General features: G+C 36.1%; 1 pseudogene; it reads left to right on the forward strand.

Annotated features, from left to right (window-relative positions):
• Positions 1–538: 538 nt before the first annotated feature.
• On the forward strand, positions 539–694 carry LOC114893426 (annotated as a pseudogene).
• The last annotated feature ends 10,507 nt before the right edge of the window (positions 695–11,201 follow it).

Below are 11,201 nucleotides of genomic sequence, written 5' to 3' on the forward strand. Positions count from 1 at the left end.
ACACAGCATGTATCCATGTTACCTTGGAAATTACTGAACATGCTTCTCCCCGAGTTCTCTTTCCTTTGAGTTTCAAGCTGTTGTAAACATTACTTTCTATAGACTAATAAAGATTCTCTTTAAAGTGACCTGGGCACTTCCAGATCAGTCAAAGTCTATTTTTTAAAGATAGCCAGAATGTTTTGTCATTACGTTTTAAAATACATTTTTATGAAACCATCTTTTATAGTACCATGTATCAATTTTATAAATTACATCATCAGAGCCTCAATTTTTTTATGCCAAATGGGGAATATAAATAGTATATAAATGAGCCCTTAGAAAACCCAAGTACCACAATATGTACCTTTTTCAACTTATTTCCCCACCACCATCATATGCAAGGACAGATTAAGCCCCGAGTAATTCCTATTTTATTTTCCTATCCAATCTCTGGTCATGATAATTACAAGCAGAAAGGATTACTCAAGGACAGGTAACCAGAGGGAATCTTTTCTCTTGTCTGCCATCCTATGTGCAGTTGAATTTCCTCCTTACCATGTCTTCTCACAACACTTTCAGGATCAAGTGATTCCTGGCCAAGAAACAAAAGCAAAATCGTCCCATTCCCCCATGGATTCAAATGAAAACTGGTAATACAATCAGGTACAACTCCAAGACAAGACACTGGAGAAGAACCAAGCTGGGTCTATAAGGAGCCTCACATATGAAGTGGCACACACTTATGCTATTAAGGTCAATTTTGTCTTACCGTATCAGAATATCAGTACTGTCTGGAACAGCTGCCTGTGTTTGATGGGAGAAATGGAATGGCTCTCTTCTCTTTTCTTGATCTTTCCTCACCACTGCTCACTGTGTAGCTCAGTAATGAATATGTGAAACCTAACAAAAAAAAGGACAGGTAACCAGAGGGAAAATAGTAAAAGCAAAGAGCCTATATTATCATCATATTAGATAGAATGAGTTAAAATACACTTTTTATTGCTTTTGTAGATTAATATTTCCAATTCAAAAGTTAATTAATAATCCAATCTAAAGCATACACCTAAAAACCCCACATTTTTAAGTTAGCAAGCTTTATTGTTATTATTTACATTGATTTAATGTAACCTTAAAAAGTTTGGAAAAATAATCACACTTAATATTTTAAAATTTTTGGAAAGCAATAAACAAAATGGGCTTCCTTGCACAAAAATGCAGCTTCAAACTGGCCTTGGTTCATATACATGACTTTAGTAATAGATTCTGTTTACCACCTAATTTTTTTCTTTATTTCTCAAAAAAATGTACAAGTGGGTAGATTCATTCAGTAAAGCATTAAAACACATTCTCAAGTGAATCTACAGTTAAATTTAATTGAGAAAAAATACAAAATTAGCCCCCTAACCCTTAATAAGCTAACCATATACTCTAGATATAATGTAATAGTCATAATTTCAAATATTCAGTCTGTTGATGTGTCGCAATTTTTGGTTCAAATTATATGATTATTCCACCCATATGATTGTGTAGGTTGACTTTGGCTAGCTTACTTTCAATTAGTGCAGAAATATTCATATCCATAGGTTAGTTGGAGAGCAACATATGCCAACTACATATGAGGCAGGTCTTGGATAACCTTGTAATTTCTGCATTACAGCCTCACCATCCTCTATTATTGACAGTTTCTGATAGAAGAAATAAATTGAAAAAATTTTTGAAGACAATTCATCTTGGCTCTGCATACTAAAAGCCAGCAAGGTGGTATGGTACAAAGTACATGTTATCCTGTGATTAAAGGAGTTTAATTCAAAATGTCCAAAGCAAATTTTTAATAGAGCAAAATAAATCACGTGTTTAAGTGTCACGTATTTTGACAACTTTTCTCTTTCCTATACCAAGATAATGGACTTTGAAGCCAGGGAGACATGGTTCCATTATTTGCTAGCTGCAGGATATCTGTGAAACTTAACCTCCAGAACTTTGTTTCCTTGATGGTAAAATGGGGTGAAGGATTTACAGAAGTGCTTTAAATGAGCTAAAGAAATGTGAGGATGCCTGGCACATTTCCTGGCATATGATACCCAATAAATGCTAGTTTCATTTTCTCATCTCCAAAATACTTACGTAATATGTCCCTTCATTGTAATTCTGACCTTGCATTTTACATAAATCCCTAACTTTGAGATAATTTTGCAATTTAGATACCAATCTTCTCAATAAAGTTGACTGCTAGCTCTTTGTGTGCTTTCAACAGTAATAGAAAGTCCCCAACTCCAAAAACACCTCTCTTTACTATGCTCATACATAAAGCTTCTTTTGCAGGAGTCAAAGGCATTTATTCCAGAATTACAGATAAATCCAAAATTATAAATCCCCTGAAGAGAGATAACACCATGACTTAAATTCATACCAGGTTTTACATGACTGTTAGCAGATACTTTGCTTTGATAAATGAAGGAGAGCAGAAGTGAGAGCACAAGGGAAATGCAGTAACCTGGGCTGGGGATAGGCTTCACAGAAGAAGGAAAATGATTTTGAAATTAGAGATAAATTCAGGGACAAATTTCAAACACACGATTTTTCCTTCATACCAGATTCTGCAAAATGAGATGTGATTTACAGCACAACTTTTTTTTTAAACAACCTTTTGCCTGATAGTGGTAGAAAATCCAGCTTAAATTATAGATTTATTTTGATCATGGCGATATTTTCTGTTTTTCTGATCAACCCAGGATGTTTACTTGATAAGAAATGGTATAATTAGAAATATGTCAGTGTCCACAGTATGACAGGCTCTGCCCATAGGTGTTGCTGGTAGGTAGAGCTGTGCGTGTCTTTAACATTCATAATTTAGTGTTATGAACTGGTGTTTTCAGGCTTGTTTTCCCTATGGTTGGAGGAATAAATAAATGAACTATTGAGTTGAACTTACAGAGAAGCCACAGAAAAAATTAGATATCAAGGTTTTCAAACCAATCAGTGTGTCCAATCTCTTGCCCTCTGGAATGGTTAGGGGCTCCACTGGATGCTCTGAAATTGTTCTGGACTCAAAAGGCAGTCAAACAAATAAAGAAACAAAAGAAGGAAGAGTTTTGGGTTTTTTAGCCCAACATCAATGATTCTGTGGCATGCTTCATTCAGCCCAAGACACATAACTCACTGCTTCAGTTAGCAGCAGTAGCCTGGTAAAAATATATCAGGTGATTTAAGAAAATTCTGAAAGCACTGTCAGACTTCTCTGGTTATTCCAGCCCACAAATACAACTTCTTTTGTAATTAAAGACAGTATGATGATTTAGTACTTTGCACTTTTATCATTTTTCCTTGTTTTAGTCTGATTTTAATTCATTTTCTTAACTGTGTTATCAGTTCACCATGGTGAGGGTAATGCCTTATTATTCTAATACCAATCCCATTCTCATTTACTCTTAGCCCATGGTATGTGATTTTAAAAATAATAATTTGATTGATTAATTAAAAAATAAGTTGGATTATTAAAATTCACATATCAACATTTTTCTGTTTGTGTCCCCCACCTCCAAATTCATATGTTGAAGCCCTAACTCCCTATGTAACTGCATTTGGAGAAGGGGCCTGTGAGGAGGTGATAGAGGTTAAATGAGGTCGTAGGATGGAGTCCTAACGCAATAGGGCTGGTGATCTTATTAGAAGAGGAAAGTCACTAGCACTCTCTTCCTCTACCATTTTAAGAATATCAAGCTGGGAAGAGAGTTCGCACCAGAAGCTGACCCTGCCAGACTTTGACCTGGGACTTCCAGCCTCAAGAACTATGAGAATAAATTTCTGTGTTTAAGCCACCGAGTCCATGGCATATTTTGGTGGCAGCCCAAATAGGCTAATACAACATTAAAACAAAACAAAAAAGAAACCCATTTTGAGGAAGCAATACGCAAATCCAATATGTATGTTTTCAATTTAAAGAACTACATTCAAAACCATAAGAAATCAATTCCTTCGTTTAAATGTACAAAGAAAGAAAATCTTTGTGCAATGATGATAGAAAACTTTGCCTTGCACTTTCAGTTATGCAGTGCCAATTTTAGAAAAAGATCATGACATGAACTGAAGAATTCCTTATAAATTTATGAAGAAAACTAAGTCAAAATAAACATTTAAAAAATAAAGCCATTAATTATAAATAAAATCATCACATAATATTTATATAATTTTTAAAAACTTTATAAAAAGCTTCCATAGGAAGTACCTCTCAAATATAGGCATTAATTTAAAAAATCTAAGATTGTCTTTGGTCACCAATAGGGGGCAGCAAGGCATATGAGATCCCTCACTGTTTGAAACTCAAGGGATGCTTGCCAGGTTAGCTAGGAAGTGCCGAGGGGAGCAAGGTGAGACATAACAGCCTCAGATATGCAAAAAAAAAGAAACCCTTATAAGTCAGGGCCAGGCACTAGACGGAGGAGATGGTAGGAACACACAAGTCAAAATTTTATGCACACCAATGGAAAGCTTTGGGTTGGAAATGAGAATGCTTATCCTTCTAGAAATCAGTATATACCAGCAATTCCTTAATTCTTCCACCAAATTCACTAAAATAGTACAGAATGTTGGGATAATCTTGCACTTATTTCTCAATGTTAAATCTGAGTGCTTTATCTTTCTTTCTTTCTATTCATTGTCTTTAAACCTTCATGGAAAGTACTTCCACAACATCTTGAATAGTTTGGTGGTCTATGATGACTGTTGACTATTTTTCTCCCAGGAAAAAAGAGGGACTTTCAGTTGTACATAACTACAGAAAAAATAGTTTGGTCCAAGAATAGACTAGGTTTTGTGTGTCATAATATGCCCAGAGAGCTAGGCCCTAAAAGAAATTAAGCTAGGTCTAAAAGATATTAGGGTTAGGGCAGAGGGCAGACAGCAGAAGCAAGAAGAACTACAATCCTGCAGCCTGTGGAACAAAAACCACAATTACAGAAAGATAGACAAGATGAAGAGGCAGAGGGCTATGTACCAGATGAAAGGACAAAGCAAAACCCCAGAAAAACTAAATGAAGTGGAGATAGGCAACCTTCAAGAAAAAGAATTCAGAATAATGATAGTGAAGATGATCCAAGACCTCGGAAAAAGAATGGAGGCAAAGATCGAGAAGATGCAAGAAATGTTTAGCAAAGACCTAGAAGAAGTAAAGAACAAACAAACAGAGATGAACAATACAATAACTGAAATGAAAACTACACTAGAAGGAATCAACAGCAGAATAACTGAGGCAAAAAAACGGATAAGTGACCTGGAAGACAAAATGGTGGAATTCACTGCTGGGGAACAGAATAAAGAAAAAAGAATGAAAAGAAATGAAGACAGCCTAAGACACTTCTGGGAAAACATTAAATGCAACAACATTCGCATTATAGGAGTCCCAGAAGGAGAAGAGAGAGAGAAAGGACCAGAGAAAATATTTGAAGAGATTATAGTCAAAAACTTCCCTAACATGGGGAAAGAAATAGCCACCCAAGTCCAGGAAGTGCAGCAACTCCCATACAGGATAAACCCAAGGAGAAACACACTGAGACACACAGTAATCAAATCGGCAAAAATTAAAGACAAAGGAAACTTTTTGAAAACAGAAAGGGAAAAACGACAAATAACATACAAGGGAACTCCCATAAGGTTAACAGCTGATTTCTCAGCAGAAACTCTACAAACCAGAGGGAGTGGCATGATATACTTAAAGCGATGAAAGGGAAGAACCTACAACCAAGATTACTCTACCCGGCAAGGATCTCATTCAGATACGACAGAGAAATCAAAAGCTTTACAGACAAGCAAAAGCTAGGAGTATTCAGCACCACCAAACCAGCTCTACAACAAATGGTAAAGAAACCTCTCTAAGTGGGAAACACAAGAGAAGAAAAGGACCTACAAAAACAAACCCAAAACAATTAAGAAAATGGTCATAGGAAATACATATCGATAATTACCTTAAATGTGAACGGATTAAATGCTCCAACCAAAAGACACAGGCTTGCTGAATGGATACAAAAACAAGACCCATATATACAAGAGACCCACTTCAGACCTAGGGACACATACAGACTGAAAGTGAGGGGATGGAAAAAGATATTCCATGCAAATGGAAATCAAAAGAAAGCTGGAGTAGCAATACTCATATCAAATAAAATACACTTTAAAATAAAGAATGGGGCTTCCCTGGTGGTGCAGTGGTTGAGAGTCCGCCTGCCGATGCAGGGGAAACCGGTTTGTGCCCCGGTCCGGGAAGATCCCACATGTCGCGTTGTGGCTGGGTCCGTGAGCCATGGCCGCTGAGCCTGCGTGTCCGGAGCCTGTGCTCCACAACAGGAGAGGCCACAACAGTGAGAGGCCCGCGTACCGCAAAAATAAATAAATAAATAAATAAATAAAAGAATGTTACAAGACACAAGGAATGACACTACATAATGATCAAGGGATCAATCCAAGAAGCAGATATAACAATTATAAATATATATGCACCCAAAACAGGAGCACCTCAATACATAAGGCAACTGCTAACAGCTATAAAAGAGGAAATAGCCAGTAACACAATAATAGTGGGGGACTTTAACACCCCACTTACACCAATGGACAGATCATCCAAAGTGGAAGTAAATAAGGAAACAGATGACACAATAGACCAGATAGATTTAATTGATATTTATAGGACATTACATCCAAGAACAGCAGATTACACTTTCTTCTCAAGCACACACGGAACATTCTCCAGGATAAATCACATCTTGGGTCACAAATCAAGCCTCAGTAAATTTAAGAAAATTGAAATCATATCAAGCATCGTTTCAGACCACAACGGTATGAGATTAGAAATCAATTACAAGGAAAAAAACGTAAAAAAACAAACAAATGGAGGCTAAACACTAAGTTACTAAATAACCAGGAGATCACGGAAGAAATCAAAGAGGAAATCAAAAAATACCTAGACACAAATGACAATGAAAACACGATGATCCAACACCTATGGGATGCAGCAAAAGCAGTTCTAAGAGGGAAGTTTATAGCTATACAAGCCTGCCTCAAGAAACAAGAAAAATCTCAAATAAACAATCTAAACTTACACCTGAAGGAACTGGAGAGAGAAGAACAAACAAAACCCAAAGTTAGCAGAAGGAAAGAAATCATAAAGATCAGAGCAGAAATAAATGAAATAGAAACAAAGAAAACAATAGCAAAGATCAATAAAACTAAAAGCTGGTTCTTTGAGAAGATAAACAAAACTGATAAACCCTTAGCCAGACTCATCAAGAAAAAGAGGGAGAGGACTCAAATCAATAAAATTAGAAATTAAAAGGGAGAAGTTACAACAGACACCGCAGAAATACAAAGCATCCTAAGAGACTACTACAGGCAACTCTATGCCAATAAAATGGAAAACCTGGAAGAAATGGACAAATTCTTAGAAAGGTATAACCTTCCAAGACTGAACCAGGAAGAAATAGAAAATGTGAACAGACCCATCACAAGTAATGAAATTGAAACTGTGATTAAAAATCTTCCAACAAACAAAAGTCCAGCACCAGATGGCTTCACAGGTGAATTCTATCAAACATTTGGAGAAGAGCTAACACCTATCCTTCCCAAACTCTTCCCAAAAATTACAGAGGAAGGAACACTCCCAAACTCATTCTATGAAGCCACCATCACCCTGATACCAAAACCAGACAAAGATACTACGAAAAAAGAAAATTACAGACCAATATCACTGATGAATATAGATGCAAAAATCCTCAACAAAATACTAGCATACCGAATCCAACAACACATTAAAAGGATCATACACCATGATCAAGTGGGATTTATCCCAGGGATGCAAGGATTCTTTAATATATGCAAATCAATGTGATACGACATATTAAAAGATTGAAGAATAAAAACCATATGATCATCTCAATAGATGCAGAAAAAGCTTTCAACAAATTCAACACCCATTTATGACAAAAACTCTCTGGAAAGTGGGCATAGAAGGAACCTACCTCAACATAATAAAGGCCATATACGACAAACCCACAGCAAACATCATTCTCAATGGTGAAAAACTGAAAAGCATTTCTTGTAAGATCAGGAACAAGACAAGGATGTCCACTCTCACCACTATTATTCAACATAGTTTTGGAAGTCCTAGCCACAGCAATCAGAGAAGAAAAAGAAATAAAAGGAATATAAATTGGAAAAGAAGAAGTAAAACTGTCACTGTTTGCAGATGACATGATACTATACATAGAGAATCCTAAAGATGCCACCAGAAAACTACTCGAGCTAATCAATGAATTTGTTAATGCACAGAAATCTCTTGCATTCCTATACACTAATGATGAAATATCTGAAAAAGAAATTGAGGAAACACTCCCATTTACCACTACAACAAAAAAATAAAACACCTAGGAATAAACCTACCTAAGGAGACAAAAGACCTGTACGCAGAAAACTATAAGACACTGATGAAAGAAATTAAAGATGATACCAACAGATGGAGAGATATACCATGTTCTTGGACTGGAAGAATCAATATTGTGAAAATGACTATACTACCCAAAGCAATCTACAGATTCAATGCAATCCCTATCAAAGTGCCAATGGCACTTTTTACGGAACTAGAACAAACAATCTTAAAATTTGTATGGAGACACAAAAGATGCCAAATAGCCAAAGCAGTCTTGAGGGAAAAAAACGGAGCTGGAGGAATCAGACTCCCTGACTTCAGACTATACTACAAAGCTACAGTAATCAAGACAATATGGTACTGGCACAAAAACAGAAACACTGATCAATGGAAGAAGATAGAAAGCCCAGAGATAAACCCACACACCTATGGTCAACTAATCTATGATAAAGGAGGCAAGGATATACAATGGAGAAAAGACAGTCTGTTCAATAAGTGGTGCTGGGAAAACTTGACAGCTACATGTAAAAGAATGAAATTAGAACACTCCCTAACACCATACACAAAAATAAACTCAAAATGAATTAGAGACCTAAATGTAAGACTGGACACTATAAAACTCTTAGAGGAAAACATAGGAAGAACACTCTTTGACATAAATCACAGCAAGATCTTTTTTGATCCATCTCCTAGATAAATGGAAATAAAAACAAAAATAAACAAATGGGACCTACTGAAACTTCAAAGTTTTTGCACAGCAAAGGAAACCATAAAGACGTAAAGACAACCCTCAGAATGGGAGAAAATATTTGCAAACAAATCAACTGACAAAGGATTAATCTCCAAAATATATAAACAGCTCATGCAGCTCACTATTAAAAAAACAAGCAATGCAATCCAAAAATGGGCAGAAGACCTAAATAGATATTTCTCCAAAGAAGACATACAGATGGCCAAGAAGCACAAGAAAAGCTGCTCAACATCACTAATTATTAGGGAAACGCAAGTCAAAACCACCATGAGGTACTACCTCACACTAGTTAGAATGGGCATCATCAGAAAATCTATAAAGAACAAATGCTGGAGAGGTTGTGGAGAAAAGGGAACCCTCTTGGGGTGGGAATGTAAATCAATACAGCCACTATGGAGAACAGTATGGAGGTTCCTTAAAAAACTGAAAATAGAAGTACCATATGAGCCAGCAATCCTACTACTGGGCATATACCCTGAGAAAACCATAATTCAGAAAGACACATGCACTCCAATGTTCACTGCAGCACTACTGACAATAGCCAGGACATGGAAGCAACCTAAATGCCCATCGACAGACAAATGGATAAAGAAGATGTGGTACATATATACAATGGAATATTATTCAGCCATAAAAAGGAACAAAATTGGGTCATTGTAGAGACCTGGATAGATCTAGAGACTGTCATACAGAGTGAAGTAAGTCAGAAAGAGAAAAACAAATATCGTATGTTAATGCATATATGTGGAACCTAGAAAAATGGTACAGATGAACCAGTTTGCAGCACAGAAATTGAGACACAGATGTAGAGAACAAACGTATGGACACCAAGTGGGGAAAGCGGCAGGGGGGTGGGGGAGGGGGTGTGATGAATTGGGAGATTGGGATTGACATGTATACACTGATGTGTATAAAACTGTTGAGTAATAAGAACCTGCTGTATTAAAAAATAAAGAAAATAAAATTTTAAAAAATTTAAAAATTTAAAAATTTAAAAATAAATTAAAAAAAAGATATTAAGCAATGAGAAAATTTTGAATTGTTTAATTCCTTACTCGTTTCACCATATTAATATGGTACCCCTTCATAGTTATTATGCATTTGGTAAATGCAGGGAAAGTGGATAAATATTTTGCTGGATAGTCAAAAAGGTTGTAAGATGGTAGATCAATTTTCTCGCCTAGCCACAAAGTAACAGTTTATAGCTTTCCCTACTTACTGAAGTAACTTTATAATGTTTCCATGCAGAGCATTTCAGTGCTGAAAAGATTATAGGAAACCAGAAGGAAAAGAAGCTCAGAGCTTATTTTCTGATGAATCTATATAAACTCTGACTTCCTTGCTCCTTCTCCACTGAGCAAAATGCATATGTTGAACATTTTAGAAGGACCAAACTTCCACTTACGACCAAGATACAAAAAAGAAAGGGGAGTAGGTGGAGGAGGGGGTGGGGAGAGAAGAAGAAGAAAAAGCAAGCCAACAAACAAAATACCAGCACATATCACCACGTCTGACAGCACCAGGATTGATGCTAAATTTTCAGAAATGAAAGTTTATACATACTCTACCTTTTCTGGTCTCTGACCATCTTAGCATCAGAAACACGAGCAAACTCTTCTGCTGGGATTAAGGAAAGAGATTTTCCTTCAAGACTTGATTTCAGCCTACAGTAAATTTTTATGACCAAGTTATTAACTCCTGAAAAATGGGATTTATAATGGAAATACTGATAGATTCCTAATGGTAGCTGTGCTGGCAGGCACCTATATATTAGCCTTAATAATGTCAAATTGTGAAACTAAAGTGATTGAAAACCTACTAACTTACACTTAAGGAATCTCTGCTTCAGTAGTTTTTGATATCTCCCTCATTTGAATGATTTTTCAGGCTGTTCTAAAGACTAGTGCCTTGTATTTGTCAGAATGAGAGTTACAATACCATGGGGTTTTGTGAGCATCATAAACTTAAAACAGCATATTTATTTCTGAATAGTTCAAGACTCTGTGGTCCTTTTCTATTTAGGAAATTTACCTGCATAAAAATCTTGAGTTCTCC

Source organism: Monodon monoceros, unplaced genomic scaffold, assembly GCF_005190385.1.
Source record: "Monodon monoceros isolate NGI ecotype Baffin Bay Population unplaced genomic scaffold, NGI_Narwhal_1 Super_Scaffold_12, whole genome shotgun sequence".
In the NCBI taxonomy this organism is placed as follows: Eukaryota; Metazoa; Chordata; class Mammalia; order Artiodactyla; family Monodontidae; genus Monodon; species Monodon monoceros.